At 39.4% G+C, this 7,155-nt stretch overlaps 1 non-coding gene across 1 annotated transcript; it reads right to left on the bottom strand.

The window, feature by feature from the left end:
- Positions 1-2,673: 2,673 nt before the first annotated feature.
- Positions 2,674-2,809, bottom strand: LOC111814769. Its single transcript, XR_002819667.1, has one exon. It is a non-coding gene; the product is annotated as a small nucleolar RNA SNORA67 (small nucleolar RNA).
- Positions 2,810-7,155: the final 4,346 nt, after the last annotated feature.

The raw sequence follows: 7,155 nt of genomic DNA, 5'->3' as shown, positions 1-7,155 counted from the left end.
TTTCAGCTCATTTGGGAGACCTACATGGGACAGCCTGTCCCTCTAAGTTTGTTTTAGGGGTGAAGGTCAGGCCAAACATCTTCGGCAAATTTGCTGGCCTGTGGTGTGGAACTCTAGGACTTTGATATTTTTTGCACAATCATTGTGAAGAGAATATCCACAGGATTCTATGAAGAAGAGCTGACCACAAATTCTACAGTGTTCTGATATGCTCTGAGCTCACAGGCCACTAGAAAAGTGAAGAACTGTTCTAAGTGTATCCCAGACTGTCAAGGCTGTTGTTATAGCTCTTTTTAGGCAAGGATCTCAGGCTTGCAGTCATTAGAATCTGTTCATGATTAAGAGTTTCATCCTGGCAGTAAGTACCAAAGTAATTCTACATTTAGTGGATGGTGTTTTGCTCCATGCTATGCTCTCAGAGGTTGGAGAGGAGTTTGTGCTGGCAGTCAGAACCATGCCAAAGCTGACATAAAGCTTTGTTCCATCCGGGACTCACAGCAACAAGTACCTGCCATGTCATGGGGCACACCCACACCAGGCCATAGCTCACAGCAATATGGGCAAAAAAATGTTCATCACACAAGTGACAAAGACCTGTGGGGTTCTACAGCATGGATAGAAAGAGCTGTACCTGAAAGCACTGGTCTTGGGATCTCTGCTTTGCCTGAGGTTAGGGAAAGTGTGATAATGGTGACCCTTTAATAGCTAAGTGGGCCTCACATGATTTTACCAGATGCAGGCACTTATGCAATCTTCTTGGACACAGACATTGTGTGAGATGCGCATCCTTAGCTCTCGGGTAGCTTCTTTATCATATAAGAGAAGGAGAGAGAGGCTGGATAGAAGCCACAGATGGTGGCTTTCCCTTTGCTCTTTGCTCTTTTCTGCTGCCATTAACTGCTTCCCTTTGCCATGTGTCACTCTGCATGGGAGCCAGCCAAATACAGACTAAGCCTGCAGAAACTGTGAGCTAAACAAACCTTTTCTTCCTTAATTTTGGACGTTGGGTATTTTGTCCCAGCAAAGACTAAAAAATAACTGAGACAATATGGTTTCCCTGATCATAGGACATAAGTCTAGGTAAAGATAGTAAAAGTTACAGTAAACCTTTTTGGCAGCATCCTACAGACTTTCCTCAAGTTGATGGGATATTTATTTAGTCAAGGGGTTCTGGGTCTCAATACAACTTTATGACACGTGATCATATCAGTGGGGTGAGTCACTGTTGTAATGACTCTAGATTCACTGTCATTCATCTGTTCTGAACAATTACTCTGAATAAATAAATCTTGTAAATATGTAGTAGATTTCCTATTTTACACTTGGCAATAGAATGAGTATCTAGCCAAAACTAAAGATCTGCATAAGTCAGACAAGTTTCATTGTCAACAAAGCATTTGCCCCTAAGCTCCATTATAATACATTCACCCATCTTTTATGATGCTTGAGTACTTCTACTTTGCTACTCCACAGTTCAATTACAGCCACTATACTTCTATTCCACAAATGATTCACCATTGTCCCACTGCAATGTTACTGGTATACTAAGACCAGTAACAGGGCACTGAAATACTGCTTATGTTCCACTTCAAAATCTTCTCTTTATGGCATTATTGAGGAGCACATCCTCTGCATCCTCAAATTGGGATGAGTAGGTTTCACATGGAAAATCCACTCCACCATTCTGGTCTCCTTGAACCTTTGAATTCCTACCTAAATAGTAAACCAAGAAAATAAGAATCTTCACCCCATTCACAGTGATCCATCTTTAGAACCATATTTCTAAAACATATCAAATAAACCATGAGACACCTTTACTAAAAAAATAAGTTTGTAAGTACAGTTTTGGTATACATAATGATCACATATAGTGAATCTGTAAATAATATATCTTCATTCTTCTTTTTTTCCACCATTCCCTTTCTTCCAGTCACAGTTTACCTCTATTAACTCTAAAATTAAATCGGGAATCCTAATCTAGCGAGATGATATCAAGAAATTAATCTTGATTCTGGCTGTTATAGAAATCTTCGATTGCAATCTCAGGTTTCTAAGAATCAGACCTCTAAAAATGGACACTTTCGTGGTGAATGAGCACATCTTATACCATAAATCATACCAATATTCCAAAATTCTTAAAGTTTTTAATCCTTTTCTTAAATTTTGGTCCTGGGAGACACATCATGCATAGTTTATTGATTGCAGACTCCCTTTTTGCTTCTGGAGTGGTCAGCTGTCCAAAAGAACCATTCCTAACTGAATGAGCTACAAAATTTAAGGAACTTTGTATAATGAACCTATTAATTAATTTGACTTGTTCTCCTGTTATGCTTTTCTTCTCAGTTTCCACACTCTTAATAAGCACCACTACTTAATAAGTGTGTATCTGGAATTCTGTCTATGCAAGTTACAAAAGTCTTGAGGTTCTTTGGAGGATATCACAGTCTTGGGTAACATTTCATACCAAGTTTAACTAAACATAAAGAAAGAAAGGAATGTTCTGGGGGAGAATCCTAAAGCTTGTCAGAATTGTATTGTACAGCTGTGAATTGATAATATAAGCCTCTGAGGAGAGGCAACACAGTGGTTACTTCTTTCACTCATGAACTGAGTTTCTTCCAGGATTCTTGAAAGATGACAATGGTCATGTTTCAATGTTTTTCACCTAATGCAACATTACAAAGAAACAACAAAAATGAATAAGCATCCTCTGGTTCAAGTGACTAAAGACATGCTTAATTGTCTTCCAAGTTGCCACTTTCATGAAAGTGGCACTAGTTGGTCCCTTTGAGAGACAATAACCTTGGATAAGAGTCCAATTGTAAAGGCTTGTTTTGAATTTGGTTACAGCACAGCACGTTGTCTTAAATTGGAGATGTTTATCACTCACAAACATTAGCATATCTCTATGTTCAATTGCATCAGTTCCCTCAGTCACCCAGTTACTAAAACAGTGAAGTTATTTTCATATCACACCAAAAATTGGAATAAACAGAATTTTTTAGTAAAATATTATTCGATTCCCTGGCCTGCAGTACTGGCATCATCCCTGGGCCACATTGATAACCAATTGAAGCTGGGCGTGGTGGTGCACATCTGTAATCCCAGCTCTTGGGAGGCTATAAACAGAAGGATCACTATGAGTCCGATCTAATGGTGAGACTCTGAAAACCTTGTAGACCCTTCCAACAACAACAAAAAGTAAAGCCATCATTCAACTGTGCCCCGGATCCTTACAGATTAGAAACACAACTGGCCTGCTCTTTGTTTTGCTCTACTTAAATATATTCTTTGTTTCCATGGCAACCACAATGGACTGTCATAGTTGTTGACACAAAAAATCATGGAATTCTCCTTTATGATTATCTTTGTTTCCTTCGTATCTCTTTTATGTGTAAAACATCTTAACAATGGTGGGGAAGGATTGAAGGAAGGACAGCATATTAAAAAGGTGGGGAAGGCTAAACTAGAAATTCTTGGGCTAGGATAAAATTAACCCTTTGAAAGCCTCCACCTCTTACAGGATCAGTATTGCAACCTGGAGCTCACCAATGCATTGAATCTCTCACCTTCCTCTATAGAAAATAACTACCTGGAGTTCTGTTTCTATCTCTCCATGTAGACAAGCATCACCTCCATGAAGTTTGAGTGGGGTGTTATCTCAAAGGTGCCAGGTGAAAGAAAAAAATGAGGGTACTGATTGAGGCAGGGGAAGAAAGGTTGGAAGTTCAACTATAGACTGGCTTCAACCCAGAGCCCCACAATCTCTGAGGCATACATGGGATTCCAGAACCTGAGCAATCAGAGCACCTTAGAGAAAAGGGGATCCAGTCTACTCTTCCTTTTGTGTCACTCATGTTCTGGCAATTGGGATGCTCTTAAGGGTTGGATTATGCCTTCAGTAAACCTCAGGTTTTCTGTAGTAAATATGATCACAGAAAGGCAGGGCTGTGCATTGTTTGCTGCCCAGACTCACAGATGCAGTGGCTGCTGTGCACTTGTCCCCCCCAGGGGATTTGAAAGGGATGCCCTTTCAAATGTTTTCATGTACAGTCCCCCTTTTAGGAATCAAGTTGAAGCCTTCAGCCTTAACAATCACATTGAAAAATCGCCTTCTCTCCCCAGTGAGTCTTTCTTCTTCATTCTACTTCTCAAACTGATGCTAGAGTTGCCATTCTAAAACTTCAATTGGATGACATCTAGTGACTTTACATGTAGCATGTAATGTGTTTACAACATTTCCCCTGTCCAGCTGACTTTAGGATTTCACATGATTAACAAGCCTTTCTAGAGGATGGCTCGTGTTTCTCGCATTGTATATTTTACACATTTCCATTACATTAACTTAGTGTCCATCTTAGTGCCTGACTCTCAACAAGACGGCATAAATGATGATCGAATAACAAACGAATCAGTATCCACTGAAATGTTGAACTGGAGAAGAAATGCAATTCCACTGTGCCCAACTCCTGGCCTGCTCATTCCACCGAGCCCCTTTGATCCCACAGGTGGTGCTTTCACTACTGTTTACATCTGCGTACTTTCTTGGTGACTTCTCCCACATTTCTGTTGCATGGCCCTCCACATGAAGTCCTTGAACTTTGCCCACCAGTACAAGTACAGCACCAGCAATAATTTCCTTCTCCATCCTGGGAGCCTTTCAGTGTATTCTTTGTGAATGAACAACTCCGCTGCCAATTTATTCACCTCTATGACCACAGAAAGTATCAGTGATCCTTGAGGCAAACCCTACATGTATAGTAAAGATGAAAATAGCTGAATGAAAAATATTTTATGAAGATAACATTTTGTTTCTGGACAGAGGTATATAGTTTTAAAAGCAACTTGTAAGAAAAAAAATTAAAAAAATTAACAGAATATTCTGACATCAACTAACTATCTGTATAGAATAATAGGATTAATATTCTCCAAGCTCTCAAAGGCTATAGCATTTTCACAAACTCCAAGTTATAGTTCTTTTAAGACTCAAGACAGGGCCAGGGAGATAGTTCAGTAGAATAAACACGTGCCTGCTTAGCGCAAGCACCTGAGTTCAATCCCGTTACACCAAAAAAAAAAAAAATTTGCACATACTCATAGTTGTGAACATATGTGAAAATAAAAATCATGTCACATAATTTCATGGCACTGGCAAATACTCTCAATCAAAAAAGAAAGAACATGGGGATTGAAGAAGTCTGGGAAAAGCAAGACTGAATTCTAGCATGTCCAGCATTAAGCTCCACAGCTCCTTACAGAGCAGCAAAGGCTAATGGCGGCACAATAGGTGCTACAGAGCAGAACCTCTGCTGGTTGCAGCCCACAAGGCTTTACTGTTGGATTTACTCTGGTAAAGGTGTTGCTTTCCTCTGCAGAAATTCACGTTGTTGGTATCTCTAACTTTTGAACCTATTGTATCTTTCATTTCCCTACCATATAGTCAAACACTGCCTTCTCAGGAACCTCTTTTCCAGCCTCCAGGCCTTCTGAAACTTGGGTGGAGTCCCTATGATCAGCCACTCTTGCATTCTGCATAGTAATGAAACCATCATTGCCCAGGTGACACCAAGTTCTGATGTCAGCAGGAACCCCAGTGAGGTCCTCATGGACAAGAGTGGAGGGGGCAGTGAGCATCAGGGCAGCTGAGCAATGTGAATCAAATTTCAGGCAACCAGTCCTGGAAGGCCTTCTCTACAGGGGCTCCGGAGCACTCCTCTCCAATGTATCACTGACATTTTTTCCACCCACTAATAATACAGGGGTTTTGCTATTTTTTTTTGAGTTGCTCTCAAGGCTTTGTTTCTGTTTTCCCATACAAAGTCTTTGATTTCCTTTTAATGCCACTAATCTTCAGGATCTGTACTTCTCGTAGGCACAGCTTTATACACAATTAACTTTGTGCTGAATGTTTGAGATATTTTCTTCTTATTGAACTCTTTTTCTTTGACTTTTTGTCCCCAATTCTCACTATACCCAACTCTAAAAAGATTTAGCAACATCCATACCACAGGGTTCACTTGTGGTGCCTTGAATGTTTCTTCACAAGATCATTCTACTATCTTTGATTTCAATTTTAATGTCTTCTTCACATATGGGAAAAAATATCTTGTTTTTGTTCCTATTCTTATTTGTCAATGTGTCACTGTTGGTGAAGCCCTTATTACTACCTAAAACTTACTGATCCTGACATTCACAGCATTCTGATTGTCTCAGCAATGAGGAGCATCACACTTCAGTTCTGCTGTGATATGCTATAGCCTCTTTGACATTCATTTCCAAGACCTCCAGAATATACAGTGGTGTATTTTTAAAGAAATGAGAACACTTATCTGTTGCTATTTATTCAAACAACACAATAGATTCAGCATAGAGGAAAAGGTTAATTTTGTTCATGGTTTCAAAAGAGTACTCTCATTGGCAGCTAGCTCCAAACAAGGTTGTTATGGCCGAGTGTGAGCTGGAAGGACAGGGCTTAATTCACAGACCTGCGAAGCAGAGCAGAGGACACCAGTAGAGTTATAGCAGCTAGCCCTATTCCTCCAGCTCAGACCACAGATGCCCATCAGAACACACCTCAAAGTGAGCCTTCTAGTCCCCTAGGTTGCTTTCAAGCCAAGCATGATCATAATTAAGCTTAACCTTCACAGAGAGCAAAATGTTTCTAGAAAAACAAGACCATCAATTTCACATTTAAAGTCATAGGAATGATAATGAACAGTTTGAGAATTTTGGAAAGATAATCCTTTGCCATGTACAAGGTGTCCAACAAAATTCTTCTCTCAAAAATAGTAGGGACCATACTGAATTATTCATTTCTTCATCATCTCCACTAGGATCATGGAGGCAGAGATGTGGTCTGAAAAATCAGTCATACCATGGGTCCTGACTCAACACAATGTGTATTGTGATTTTGCAGAATAACATGAGCATAACAGCAGTGCTTATCTTTTGAAGCCATGTACACATTACAGCTTAATAGCAATATATTTTGTTATTTAGAATTTTTTTATTTTATGTCAAAATAAAACAAAATTTCACAACAAAATAACAGATTAACAATAGTTATATTATTGCATGCTGTCTTCACAGTAGATAATCAATATGCAGAAATATTCCAAATTAAATCTCTCCTCCTTTGAATTTTGGTATCACACA

Source organism: Octodon degus, unplaced genomic scaffold (assembly GCF_000260255.1).
Source record: "Octodon degus isolate 3935 unplaced genomic scaffold, OctDeg1.0 scaffold00510, whole genome shotgun sequence".
NCBI lineage: Eukaryota > Metazoa > Chordata > Mammalia > Rodentia > Octodontidae > Octodon > Octodon degus.
Note: the sequence above shows the minus strand (reverse complement) of the source record. Positions and strands in the feature narration are given on the sequence as shown.